Source organism: Trichechus manatus, unplaced genomic scaffold, assembly GCF_000243295.1.
Source record: "Trichechus manatus latirostris isolate Lorelei unplaced genomic scaffold, TriManLat1.0 scaffold00024, whole genome shotgun sequence".
In the NCBI taxonomy this organism is placed as follows: Eukaryota; Metazoa; Chordata; class Mammalia; order Sirenia; family Trichechidae; genus Trichechus; species Trichechus manatus.
The window spans coordinates 14,224,879-14,240,084 of NW_004443960.1; the positions used below are offsets into that span (position 1 = coordinate 14,224,879).

The 15,206-nt window shown below is 41.8% G+C and overlaps 1 protein-coding gene and 1 pseudogene across 1 annotated transcript in view; both read left to right on the forward strand.

Annotated features, from left to right (window-relative positions):
• The window catches only part of BMERB1 (bMERB domain containing 1), a 122,554-nt gene that overhangs the window by 13,014 nt on the left and 94,334 nt on the right, over nucleotides 1-15,206 (forward strand). The window lies entirely within an intron of this gene.
• Nucleotides 1,169-1,734, forward strand: LOC101362015 (60S ribosomal protein L19 pseudogene; annotated as a pseudogene).

Below are 15,206 nucleotides of genomic sequence, written 5' to 3' on the forward strand. Positions count from 1 at the left end.
GAAGACCCATTCAATTCCTAGCTAATGCACTTCATGCACAGCCGCCACCTATCTGTCAGTGGAGGCCTCTGTGCTGCTATGATGCTGATCAGGTTTCAGTGGAGCTTCCAGACTAAGACAGACTAGGAAGAAAGGCGTGGCGATCTACTTCCAAAAGTCAGCTGATGAAAACCCTGTGAATCACAATCCTATCCACAGCTGATCATGGGGATGGTGCAGGACGGGCTTAGCGTTTCGTTCCATTGTGCGTGAGTTGAGGGCCTACTCGATGGCAGCTAACAACAACAATACTTGCATAGCACTTTCCAGTTTATACTTTTCCTGTATATGTTCTGATTTACTCTTCACAAGAAAGGACAAACAGCAGGAGTAGTCATGCCCCCTTTACACCTAAGGAAACAAAGGTTAAGGGTCCTCCAAGGTAAAGGATGCAACCGATGTCTTAGTTTACTAGAGCTGCCATAGCAAAATACCACATAGTGAGTGTCTTTAAAGAACAGAAATTTATGGTCTCACAGATCTGGAGGCTGGGAGTCTGAATCAGGGTATCGGCCATTTCAATTGCTTCTGAGGGCTTTGAGAGAGGAACTGTTCCATGCCTCTCTCCTGGCTAATAGTGGATGCTGGCAATCCTTGGCATTTCTTCGCTGCTTGTAGATGTGTCTTCACATGGTGTCTTCCCCCCGTGTGTGATTCTCTCTCTGTGTCTGTTCTCCCCTTTTATAAGATGCCACTCACCCTACTCCAGTATGACCTCACTAACTTAACTAATAACATTTTTAAAGAAATACTCTATTTCTAAACAAGGTCACAGTCACAGGTACAGGGGTTAGTACTTTGACATATCTTTTTGGGGGACACAATTCAATTCATCACAGCCATTAAGGTCCGAGCCAGGACACAACAGTCCAGGATATTTCCACTAGATCAGGGCTTACTGGGGCCATATTTACTTCAATCACACACAGACAACAATTGCATTGCAAGATGGTAACAAGTATATCTGGACTCTGTAAAATCCAAATTGGAAAATGACTTTAATGCATGACATTAATTATTCTGTTCATTTTTTCATTCCCAAATAAGTCATTCATCCATCCACCCACTCATTCCTTTCTCATTCAGTACATATTTACTGCTTTCCTTTTGGCGCTACGACCGCAGCCGTATGCTCAGGCTTCAGAAGAGGCTCGCCTCCAGCATAAGCACTGAGGTAAGAAGGCCTGGTTGGATACCGATGAGACCAATGAAATTGCCAATGCCTACTCCTGTCAGCCAATCCAGACACTGATCAAAGATGGCCTGATCATCCGCAAGCCTGTAACCATCCATTCTCGGGTTCGATGCTAGAAAAATACGTTAGTTAGCCAGCCAGAAGGGCAGGCATATGGGCATAGGTAAGTGAAAGGGCACTGCCAATGCTTGAATGCCCAAGAAGGTGACCCGGATGAGGAGAATGAGAATTCTGTACTGGCTGAATCTAAGAAGATTGACTGCCACACATATCACAGTCTGTACCTGAAGGTGAAGGGGAACATGTTCAGGAACAAGTGGATTCTCATGGAAAACATCCACAAGCTGAAGGCAGACAAGGCCTGCAAGAAGCTCGTGGCTAACCAGGCCGAGGCCCACAGGTCTAGGACCAAGGAAGCATGCAAACGCCGTGAGGAGTGGCTCCAGGCCAAGAAAGAGTTGATCTAGACTCTGTTCAAGGAGGAAGAAACCAAGAAATAAAGCTCCCCCTCTCTTGTCTGCACATAGTGGCCTGAGCACTTACATAGATCAATCAATCATTCAAGAAAACAAGCCTTTATCTGCCTGACAAAAACAAAAAACATACTTACAGATGGCGTCTTATATGCCAGGTAATATGCTATGCTCTTGAGGGTTCAGTAGCACTTTGAGTAAGACATGTATACTCCCTGCCTTCAGGTGATTTAAGAACTAGTGGAAAGAATTCCTCTTTCCGAATATAAAACTAAGGGACCAAAAGGTGACATTGTTCTTCCTTGTCCTGCAGAAACAGAATTCAGGACAGTTTGCTGACCCAATGCCCCGTTGATTAAATGTTGTCAAGAGATTAATTCAGTTGTTTTGTTACAGGCATGTTTTTGCAGATAGCTGAGAAGAGGAGTGCTACAAGTTTTATGGGCCAAACTGAGTGCAATTATTTGATTCTGCCTCCCTGCGACAGCCATGAACACAGGGACCCTGCCTGTCACATTCACTCTGAAGGCTGAATGCCCAGTGTCTATGACATTGTCTGGCACTTCGAAGCCTCTCATTCAATCAGTAGTTGCTGAATTGGATGGCTATGAATCCACAAAGACTGGGGTGTGAATGATTTCATTCTGTTCTGTAAACCTTCAAAATCATCAAATTAAAAAATAAACAAAGCTGGAGCCTTAGTTGTTCTGAAGCACCTGCCCATCTCCTGCTTAAGACAGCTTGCTCCTGATGCTGGAGTGAGATTAGCATGTTTGTGTTCCTGCTTTGAGGGAAAGATGCAAGATTTTCAGATAAGCTACAACAGAACAAAACGTCACCCAGTCCTGCACTATCTTGACAATCATTGGTGTGCTGGAGTCCATTATTGCAGCCATTGTGTATTCTGAGTGCTTTTCAACCCAGGGGGCTTATCTTCCAGCACAATATTGGATGATGTTGTGTTGTGATCCACAGTGTTTTCATTGGTTAATTTTTGGAAGTAGATCACCAGGCCTTTCCTCCTAGTCTGTCTTAGTCTGGAAGCTCCTCTGAAACCTGTCCACCATGAGTGACTCTGCTGGTGTTTGAAATTCCAGTGGCATAGCTTCCAGCATCATAGCAACATGCAAGCTGCCACAGTATGACAGACTGACAGAAGGGAGATAGATGATGAGTATAGGTTGGGCTACATGCTTTACATATACCATATACCATAGCTCCTTGATTCTTATATGTCAGCAGTGGTGAGGGACACTGTGGGTAATCATTCACACCTTTTCGAACAACAAAAACAAAGACAACATGGCCACCTTAAGTATACCTGTCAGTTTAAAAGACACTCTAATTTTATGCAGGGAAAAGGGTTATTTAGACACTGCTGGGGGAACTGTTGAGTGTCACAGCCTTTTTGGAAAGCAATCTGATAGCATCTATTAAAATTAAAATGCTCATATCAGCTTTGACCCAGCAGCCCACTGGATTTTATCCAATAGAAGTAAAAATAACGGCAGACGAAGACATGTGCATAAAGTCCGACACAAAGTGAAGGCCCATCAGTAGAAGAATGGTTGAATAAATTATGGTTCATCAACTATAGACTGCTATGCAGCCATTAAAAAGGAATGAATTAGAGCATTAACAATTGTCTTTGAGATAGTATTGAGGGAGAAAAGTGAGATCCAGGAAAATGTATATAATAGGAAGTCATTTTTGTAAAACAAACTGATCCAGAAATCTCTCTCTGTAGCTCTCTCTCTTTCCATATATAGATAGATATGTAGATATATACATGTAAGTATATAAACACATGGTGTCCCTATGAGTCAGCACTGACTTCACGGCAGCTGGTATATGTAGATATATAGATCTAGATATATAACATATATTTATGGTATATATACCATACACCATTTATATATATCTATATATAGACACACATAGGAGCCCTGGTGGCGAAGTTGTTAAGAGCTTGGCTTCTAACCAAAAGGTCAACAGTTCGAATCCACCAGCCGCTCCTTGGAAACCCTATGGGACAGTTCTACTCTGTCCTATAGGGTCACTATGAGTTGGAATCAATTTGATGGCAGCGGGTTTGGTTTTTGGTTTTTATAGATACGCATACACTGTACACACATATATATGTATACAAAGTGTGTATGGTGTATATACACGAGCGCGCACACACGTATCTGTCTGTATGTAATTTTATTAGTATGCAAAAAAACCTGGAAGAATGTGTAACAGGTTGTTGGGGTGGGGGAAGAGGCAGCCTAACTTAAGAAATGTTAAAATGTGTGTGTGGGGGGTGGAGGTGGAGTGGTCTCAGGATAGAGGAAATATAGTTTTATCTGATTTAATTCTCACCACACCCCAAAGATAAGCATGGTTCACCTTTTTTTTTTTAAAAAACATATTAGGGAACCAAGGAGTAGAGAGATGAAAATCTTGCCTATTAATCAGTGAGGAAGGGATTTGAGCCCAGGACTGCTTCTCCCTCTACAGTTATTGGAAACTTCCAAATATATTAAATTCCACTAGTATTCAATATGTGAAAAGGGAAAACCAAAAAAAAAAAAAACCCAAACCCGTTGCCACTGAGTTGTTTCTGACTCATAGCAACCCTACAGCACAGAGTAGAACTGTCCCGTAGGGCTTCCAGGGCTGGAATCTTTACGGAAGCAGACTGCCATATCTCTCTCCCCCAGAGTGGCTGGTGGGTTCAAATTGCCTGCCCTTTGGTTAGTAGCCGAGTGCTTACCCACTGCGCCACCAGGGCTCTGAAAATGGGAAAAGCATCTGAAATAGTTTGTGGGGCCGCACTTTTGGTCTTTATTTTGGTCCTTTTTTGAGAACTGCATCATCACATCACAGCACTGACTTTTGTCATCAAGACCCCACTTGCCAGCTTTCCTCCTGGTGAGTGTCAAGACTGATAAATAAACTGCTCCTTCTCCATGATCCTGGTCTCGGATAGATTTGGGAAGCAGTATTCCCTTAACTCATGATTTTCTTCCTGTACTTGTAGCCCTCCTTAGCCCGCGAGAAATGAAGATAGCTGAAAGCCAGAGATTTATCCAGTCCCTGCTCTATGGGTGAAATGCTTTTAGCAAGTGGCTCTGAAAAAGGACCATCATTTTGTCAAGCAACAAAAGTGCTTAGTGATTTCCATTTTGGTTCCATTTAGTGAGCCGATGTCACCCGGCCCTGTACCGCTGCAGGATCGATCCATCTTCATCGTGTTTAAATGCATCCCCGGAGCACATCTTGGTTAAAACTAGTGCAGACGACATTCTGAAGAGCAGCCCAGCAGGGGCCCAGGTGCCAGGATGGGTTCCAGGAGGCTAAGAGGTCCATTTTCCTAAGGATCAGTTCTGCCATATAGTAGGGCTTTGTTTCTCAAAGGCTTATCTGGAGCCAGGGCTAGGCTAGCTTTATATGTCTTTCTTCTCAACTGAGACAGAGAGATTTGGACTTCCACATTCTCTGGCAATTTCCTCCTCCCTTTTTTGTATCCTGTCTTTCCTTGTAGTTTATAATTTCAAGAGATAATTTGGGAAGGTGATATCTTACAGTGATTAAATACATCCATGCTTAAGTCAGAGTCAGGCTACTTGGATTCAAAGCTCACCTCTCCCACTTACTAGCTGGTTGATCCTAGGCAAGTTATGAAACCTCGCTGGGCCTCCATTGAACTCGTCTGTAGGGGTAATAGGAGACCCTGGGTAGTGCAGACAGTTAACACCCTCGGCTGCTAACTGAAATGTTGAAGGTTCAAGTCCACCCAGAGGCACCTCGGAAGAAAGGCCTGGTGATCTACTTCTGAAAAATCAGCCATTGAAAACCCTATTGAGCACAGTTCTACCCTGATACACATGGGGTTGCCATGAGTTGGAGTCAACTCAATGGCAACTGGTTTTTGGTAGGAGTAATAATAATACCCACCTTACAGGGGTGTTTTGAGGAGTAAGGTATGTATAATGCTTAACACAGTGCCTAGGAAGTTCCTGGCTAGCACAAACGGTTAAGCGCTTGGCTGCTAACTGAAAGGTTGATGGTTAGAGTCCATCCAGAGGCTCCTTGAAACAAAAGCCTGGTGATCTATTTCCAAAAAATCAGCCACTGAAAACCCTATAGAGCGCAGTTCTACTCTGACACACATGGGTCGCCATGAATCGGAATTGACATGGTTGGTTAACATGTAGTAAACACACAAAAATGTTAATGACGCTGATTACTGAACATAGCCTTCTTATTTGGGACTAGAAGTTGCATTTTAGCATCATGATGTGTTAGGGCTGGAAGGAAACTTGCAGTCTGTCTAGTCCAGAGTGCCTCAGCCTTGGCACTGTCGACATTTTGGGCAGGATAATTCTTTGCTGTGGGGCTGTCCTGTGAACTGTAGGATGTTTAGCAGCATCCCTGGCCTCTACTCACTAGATGCCAGTAGCAGTACCCCTTCAAATCTGTGACAACCGGAATGTTTCCAGACATCACCAAATGTTTCCTGGGGAGCAAAATTGCCCCCAGTCGAGAACCACTGATCACGTATAATACCCTCAGTTTTATGATGCGGATACTCCAGCCCTGAGAGAATTTTCTTATCCCATCTCTTTATCTTGTCCGTAGGTGTCTGCCCTCTTTTTCTTCAGATGTCTTAGAGTTTTCTGTTAACACACACACGAAAAGTGCTGGCAATAAAAACTTGGTTAGATTACTCAGAATTAAGCCAAGATAAACATGATTATGAGCTTGTTGAAGCATAAAGAAATCTCCACATGCAAAATGGGTTTGGTTTTCCTCAAGGCGTTCCTGCCCAGGAATATTTCTACTTACCGCAAATTGAAGTGATGAAGAAATTGTCACTTTCAGTTACAACAAAGAAAATGCTTCAGGTGAATGAATAGAAATGCCTTTCAAACAACAGCCCTTAACTCTGCTACCGAAATGAGACGGGTTTGTGTCAGCCCAGGGAACTCTGACTCTTAAGTTTTCTCTGAAACATTATCTGTTTCCAGGGACTGACTGGCTCTCTTGATTACCACGTGAAAGAGTTCACAGAAAACAATGAACTAGACCAAGAAAGTAGACCACACTGGGTGTCAAGTGACACCTCAACTTTTGCCAGCTGAAATTAGCATTTCTTTTGGAGGGGGAAGAGAAAGAATGTGTAGTTCTTCCTTTTATAATCTATGATGAATTTCTTTGTACAGGGGCGTACTAAAAAAATCAGGTGTTCTTGATGGTTCAGGTGTCTCATAGTCCTCCATGTATGAGTCTCTCTTGTTCAATTGCTTCCATAGGGCATAGAATAAAATGACTTGTTGTATCTGGGGTTAGTCTAGTCTTGTGTGAATCCCTGACTGCACGTTAGAATCACCTGGGTAGCTTTCAATACAATTAACCCATCACCTTCTTCTTCTCTTTTTTTAGTGGATTAGAGACCTAGAGGCCAGAGAGAAAATGATTTTCATAAGTGCTCAAGCTAGACAGTAGCAGAAGTAGAATAGAACCCATTTATCCTGCATACCCAGTACCAAAGTAAACCTAACTCGTTGCCTTTGAGTGGATTCCGACGTAGCACCCCATAGGGCAGAATAGAACTGCCCCATAGGGTTTCCAAAATGCTGCTGGTGTATTTGAACTGCTGACCTTTATGGTTAGCAGCCAAATGCTTAACCACTGTGCCACCAGGGCTCCATCCAATAGGGGCTAAATAAATGATAGTTCCCTTCCTAATAAAGAATTTTCCCTACCAGACCATGTTGGCTGACACCTGAAAGCTCTTAGAAAATAAATGATTAAATCCTTAATTGTAAACTATCATCACTCCTGGGGGAAAAAATGTAACCTACGTGTCCTGTTGTCCTGGGTCAGTACATCCATTTCTGAATGCAAAAGATATCATTGCTATTATTATGACTGGCAATCATTATTCAAAAATTGGTCATTGACAGATGCACCACCTGCATTTTGTAGACCAGCCTTTATATTAACTTAACTCCTTTCCTGAAAAAAGGAAACACAGTAAACTGTAAGAGATAATTATCCATTAACTAATGTTTTCCAAAAAATCAGCTTACGACAAGACAATGTGTCAGCTGAAGTAGACGTTCGCCCATAGTTCTGATGGGGTATGGGCAGGAGTCAAAGGTGTATTTGAGGGACTATTGGGGAAAAAATTAATGTACCTTCCTATGTTACTGTTAAAAGATAATTTTCAGGAAAAGGTAAAATCATGACGCTTACACAGATATAAAAAGGGACACGTGTTAAAGATTTTATTCTACTTATTAATTAACGAGGCAAGCAGGCAGATGTTATAACTGGTTCAAAAGAGTATCTGAATAACAGACTTATTTACAGATCCAGACTTTTGAAACGAATGTACAAATGGAGGTAAAACTTTTTATATGGAGGGGAGGGGAGGAAAGGAAAGTCATTTGGACCTCTACAGACAGGACAGAATTTGCATGTGTACAAGAATAGTTTTTGCATTGCTCTCAATTACCTGCAAGTCACAGAATTGTAAACTAGCTCAAAGACCATGAAAAACTAGAATCATAACCTGAAAGGTGTCTTCTAGACAATGCATAGTTTTCCTTTGAAGCACACATTTTTCCCCCTTTATTACCTGCATGCTCTCCTGAAGAGGAAGCAGTGAGAATTCATGTTTTTAATTAACCACAGTTTTCAAGCACAAAGGAAGCTACTAGTTTTCAAGAGTGAGAGTTAGGAAAATTATCCTTTAGACCATAAGATGATTGCAAATGAAATCTAGTCCAGTGAAAGACTGTGCTTGATAAACTTGGAGTTCAGAGGGGGCACTGAAAAATTCAGGTGATTAATAATCCAGATGTTCATGCCAAATGTCAGATATTTTATAGACTTTTTAAAAGCATCATCCAGATGTTCAGCTTGATTCAGTATCAGGGGCTTCATCCCGCACTTGCTGGCCACCCATTTAGGAGCTCTGGTGGTGCAATGGTTAAGCACTCGGCTGTTCACTGAAAGGTTACCAGTTTGAACCCACCAGCTGCTCCTCGGGAGAAAGATACGGCAGTCTGCTTCTGTGAAGATTACAGCCTTGGAAACTCTATGGGACAGTTCTACTCTGTCCTGTAGCGTCACTATGAGTCAAGATCGACTTGACAGCATACAACAACAACAATATAATAATTTTAGATATCAACCCCATGAGTTTCAGAGTAGAACTGCATTCCATAGGGTTTTCAATGGCTGTAATCTTTCAGAAGGTGATCATCAAGCCTTCTTATATACGTATTTAAGATATATATATTTACAACTTGAACCAGAAATATCCCCTGAAGTCTTCTTAAAATGGATCAGTAGTTTAGCTTAACTAGTAAAAACTGTCTGCCTTGAGCATTATGCTCTTTAAGAACTATCTATATGGGATCAAATTGACAACAGCAACTTGAAAAACTGGGTGGGAACCTTAGGGGGCAGTGAGTTTAAGTTAATGAGGGAGAAACCCCTCAGAAAAGGAGGGTGAGAATGGCTGTACAACTCAAAGAATGTAATCAATGTCACTGAATTGTGCATGTAGAAACCACTGAATTGGTATATGTTTTGCTGTGTATATTCTCAACAACAACAAAATAAATAAAATTTAAAGAAAAAAGATACAAATACACATATGTGTGTATGTGTGTGTGTGTGTATATATGTATGTGTGTATATATATATATACATATATATATATATATATATGTAGGCTCAAGGTCTTTACCATATCATCCTGTGCTGATAATTAACACATTTTCAAAAGGCTGTTAACACAGAGACTGACACATAGTACAATTCGATACATATTGGCAGAATTAAATCAAGGGATTTGACTCCTCAGCAACTGAAGCAAGGGTTGCTTCCCTTCCTAGGGAGGTGGGGATACTAGGCAGGCAGCTAACAAGCTTCTAAAAATGGCCTCTGTGGGACTGGAATCAGGTATCTAGATTTACAGTATTTACTCAGCTGCCATTTCTATTTTCTAAAAATAAAGCAAAGCAGCTTGCAGTTGACTAGCGCATCGAAACCCCTCGGTATTACTTACGAGCTTGGCATGTACTGCTTGATGCGTAAAGATCTGGTGACTCCACAAAGGAACATATCAGGGCAAGAATGTAAAGATAGAAATCCATGTAGTAATTTGCCTTTTTGCTGCATTTATAAAATCAGCCTTCTGAATACCCTTTGTTCAAATGAAATAATCTCTTTTATGACTGAGGACCTTTTCTCAAAGGCAGCATTTTCTAAACTGTGTTCTGAGGAATGGCAGCTGTTAATAGGTTTTCTAAGAAAAGGCAAATACCATGGTCAATACTTTTGGGAAATGCTGGGTGAAATTTAGTGACGTAGTCTTCTTGACTGTCAGAATCTTTAATAGCCTGAGGCATATTATAGTGATTCTCCAAGGGTGCATGATGCCTGCTCACTGAAAGGTTGGCAGTTCGAGTCCTCCCAGAGGCACCTCAGAAGAAAGGCCTGGAGATACACTTTCAAAAAATCAGCCATTGAAAACCCTATGGAGCACAGTTCTACCGTGACACACTTGGGGTCAGAGTCAGAGTCAACTCCATGACAACTGGTTTATTTATTTTTTCCAGCCTGTCAGTCCCTTTTACTGTGACACAGATTCCAGATTCCTCTACCATATTTTGTTGGTTGGTCGTTTTTACTTTTAAAAAATTCTTTTTTTTAAATTGTGATAAAATATATATATAACATAAAAGTTGCCGTTTTAACCATTTTTAAGCATATAATTTGGTGACATTAATTATATTCACAATGCTGTGCGACCATCACAACTATTTGTTTCCAAAACCTTTTCATCACCCCAAACAGAAACTCTGTACCCTTTAAACATGAACTCCCCATCTCCACCTCCCCTCTCCCCATAATCTCTAAAGTACTTTCTGTCTATTCATTTGCCTATTCTAGATATTTCATGTAGGTGGGATCATACAGTATTTATCCTTTTGTGACTGACTTATTTCACTTAACATAATGTTTTCAAGGTTCATCCATGTCACAGCATGTATTAGAACTTCATTCCTTTTTATGGATGAATAATATCCCATTGTATGTATATACTACATTTTGTTTATCCATTCATCTGTTGATGGACACTTGGTGTTTTTCACTTTTTAATTGGAGTGCAATACACTCTGCCTGGTATTCCCCACCCTCTGTAATCTGAGCCCTCCCTCCCTACCAGCCTGACCCTCCATGCTCCACTCTCTTACAGTACATCTGCCTATCCACAGATGGCAGAGGGAGTTCTTTTCCTTTTAATGTTTAAATGGAGAAAGACTTCAGGCAGAGTTCTACACAGCCAGAAGCAGGTGAGAAGTGAAAACTTAAGAAAAAATAATGCTTGACAAATTAAATGTAACTGATATAATTTGGAGATACAATAACGAGAATGGACTTGTAACAGGAAGTCTAATCTGATTCAGTAAACACACATTTTGATTCCTTTTGTGCAAATGACTCTGCAAGGTGCGGTATTAGTTTCCCAGGGCTGCCATAACCAAGTACCACAAAGTGGGTGGCTTAAAGCAACAGACATTTATTGTCTCACAGTTCTGGAGGCTAAACCCCTTGCCCTCGAGTCGACTCACAGTGACCCTATAGGACAGAGTAGAACTGCCCCCATAGGGTTTCCAAGTCTACAATCTTTATGGAAGGAGACTGCCACATGTTTCTCCTGCAGAGCAGCTGGTCGGTTCGAACCACCAACCTTTCAGTTGGCAGCCAAGTGCTTAACCATTGCGCCCCGAGGGCCCCCTGTCTAGTGGGAGAGAAAGTTACAAAGAAATTATAACACAGACCAGCAGATGGTAAGTACATGGGTACACAGAGGAAAAAGTGATTAAAATACAATTATCAGTTTGTTTCCTGATACTTATCCCTCTCACAAATAAGAGGGCATCCCCTCTTCCTTCTACTCCAGCCTCATCTGGGCCATCACCACTACATGCTTTGCTTTCAACTCCCAGGATGTGGAACCTCTTCCCTTCCTGGGAGACTTTGCTTAGATTCTCATTTTCCTCACCTGGTGAATTCCTTCTCACACTTGGAGGTCTCAAATACAATGCTTCAGAAAGAGTCTTCCTGACCTCTGCCCCCAGGCTTAATACCTTCTGTCTTACCACACTTTTTTCCATCACATCACCCCTCACAGAGTGTAATAATACGGTTACTGCCTGTTTCCCTTCAGCTCCATTAAAGTTGGGCTCACACCTGTTGTATTCACCCAGCACTTGGCAAGTGCTCAATTAATACCTGTTGAATTAATATAAAATAAATGACTGCGTTAAATGAATATACTCTAGTAAGAAAGAGGAGCTGAGGCAGGTTATTCAGTTAAGGTAGGGTAGACTCTGACCACTTAAGAAAAGAAAATGAAAAACCAAGACCCAAACAAGTTGCTGTCAAGTCAGCTCTGACTTATGGCGACCCCATGTGTGTCAGAGTAGAACTGTGCTCCATAGGGTTTTCAATGGCCATGACCTTTCAGAAGTAGCTCTCCAGGCCTTTCTTCCAAAGTGCCTCTGGGTGGATTCAAACTGCCAAACTTTCTGTTAGTAGCCAAGCATGTTAACTGTTTGCGCTAGCCAGGGACTCCTATTTTAAAAAAACAGAAATACTAAAAGCAGTAGGGGATCCTGGATTGAATCCTAGAACAGAAAAAGTACATTAGTGGAAATTCAGTGGAATTCAAATAAAGTCTGTGGTTTAGTAAATAGCATTGTTTGACAAACATACCATAGTTATGTAAGATGTTAACATTAGGGGAAGCTGGGTGAAAGGGTATATGGGAACTCTCTGTACTATCTTTGCAATTTTTCTGTAGATCTAAAATTATCCCCAAATAAAAGTATTATTTTAAAAAGAGAAGGAAATGAGAAGAGGCAAAGAAAGCCAGCTGACCTGGTTAATGCTGGACATCTTTCTTTGAAAATGTGAATATTAACTTCTTTTTCTGACCTTTGTTTGGGATGGTTTCCAGAATACAGTTAAAACTTGTGGCTTGCTTTCTTTCTTTTTCAGCTTTATGATAGTCATCTAGAAAGATTTTTCTGTAAATAGGAGGCTCATTCATATCTTGCAGGCATGTAGTAACAGTCTGAAAGCCAGAGAAAGTGGAGTCACTAGAGTTGGTGTCACCCAGTGTGGTAACTCCTGGTGTTGGCCCCTCCCCGCCCAGCGCAGGGCTGAGGGCAGCACCACTTGGCCCCACCTCTCCCGGCTCCGCCCGCCTTAGCTCCCTGCCGCTCTTCCCATCCCTCCCATTGGCCAAGGCAGAGACCCTCCTCTCCGCCCAAGGGCGGGCTCCGTGGCCCTGCAGCCCATATCCGGACTGAAGGATGATGGAGAGGTAGGGGTGGTGACACCAACCCTAGTGGCTGGCAGATGAAGAGGGTTAGTGTCCAGTTACCACACTGGATGATGGGTGACACCAACCCGAGTGACGCCACTGCCTTGGTGGCCTCTCCCCCAGTGGCACTGGTCCGCCTACTGCCGCCGCCACTGCGGACCTGGGGGTCACTTGGTGTCACTCCCTCTGACAGTGTCGGGGGATGTGGTCCGCATCCTCTTCACCACCTAGTGACACCACTGGTCAGAGATACTACATTGTGCTTTGTATCCCCTCCCAGACAGTGACAGATGGACTGTCACTAGTTTAACTGGAAATTAACAAAGGAAAAACATAAGCACATTCAAAAATGAGAGGAAAAATAGTAAAAAGATTTTTTTTTCTTCCCGTATGCCAATTTCTATTACCTAAGTTCAAGCATTTTTTAAATAAAAAGTCAAAGCATTTTCAAGAGAAACATCAGGTCCCCCCGTATTTCATCACAGTTTAATAAAAGAACTATGAAATTTCTAACTCCTTAAGCCTGACTTGATGCTAATTGAGCAACATCCAGCCCTGTTTCTCCAACACCTCGGGACATCTCAGTTCAGTCCAGAACATTTATTAAGGACCTACAGACTGTATACCACTGTCGGAGCAATGTTGGAGGTAATAATAGGATATACAAGAACTGTTATCTGCAGTCAAAGCATTTCCAGTCTCATAGAAGGTATTTTCTGAACGCGAGTATTTTAAAATTATTTTCAAAAGAATTAGCTTGCAAAATTAATTCCTGTTCCTTACATTAAAATAATAAATATATGCAATATAATATGGTGTTAGTGAAGAATATTGAATATACCATGGACTGCCAGAAGAACAAACAAATCTGTCCTGGAAGAAGCACAGCCAGAATGCTCCTTAGAAGCAAGGATGGTGAGACCATCTCACATACTTTGGACATGTTATTAGGAGGGACCAGTCCCTGGAGAAGGACATCACACCTGGTAAAGTAGAGGGTCATTCAAGAAGAGGAAGACCCTCGACGAGATGGATTGACACAGTGGCTATAACAATGAGCTCAAACATAGCAACGATGGTGAGGATGGCACAGGACCGGGCAGTGTTTCATTCTTTTGTACTTAGGGTCGGCTGTGAGTCAGAACCGACTCAACGGCACCTAACACAACAACATTAAAATAATAAATATATGCAGTGTAATAGGAGTAGGCGTTGGAGAAGGATTTCTTTCAAAGTCAGGATATGCCAAAATCAGACCATAGTATCAAAACTCATGACTCATTCTGCTAACACCTAACTGATTTTTTCCTTTTATTTTCTAACTTGTGATCATTATAAGCCAAGCCATGGCCTGTAATTAAATCTTAACTACTTAGGTGCAGAGCGGTGAAACTGAAACAGGAACCCATAAGCCCTTCTCAACCCAACCGTTGGAAAGGACCAAGAAGAGCTAGCCGTCAATCTCCAGCCCTACCTGTCTTCCCTTAGGTCTGTATTTCTTTCCCCTGGCACACATTGAAATCATCTAAGAAACTCTAAAAAGGAGTAATGCCTGGACACCATCGCAAACCAGTTAGACCAATTAGAGAGTCTAACTTCTGGGGATATGCATATGGCTTTTGATCATTCACTACTTTATCATACTTTGAATATGCTGAAAGATTCAGCAGGAAAAATGGAGATCAACACTCGGAAAATTCCATTTGAAAGGACCCCTTTGCACATTGCAGGTGCTGAGTTGTGGAAACTGGCTATAATGCGTATTATGTGAGAAATCACTTAAGTGGTGTCTGAAGCATTAACAATCTCTTGCAACGAAGAAGGCCTGGAAATGAATAAGGAAACAATAGACAATGTCATCTGAATAATTACCCCAAAATGGTCGTTACTAAGGTGACCAGCCTCCCGGGTTTGCCTGTTTTTGTTTTTGTTTTTTCCCTTGCTTTTTCTGTTGTTGATTTCTACTTTTATGGCTTTATGGTCAGAAAAGATGCTTTGTAATATTTCTGTGCTTTGGATTTTGTTAAGGCTTGCTTTATGGCCTAATATGTGGTCTATTCTGGAGAATGTTCCATGTATGTTGGAAAAGAAAGTATAC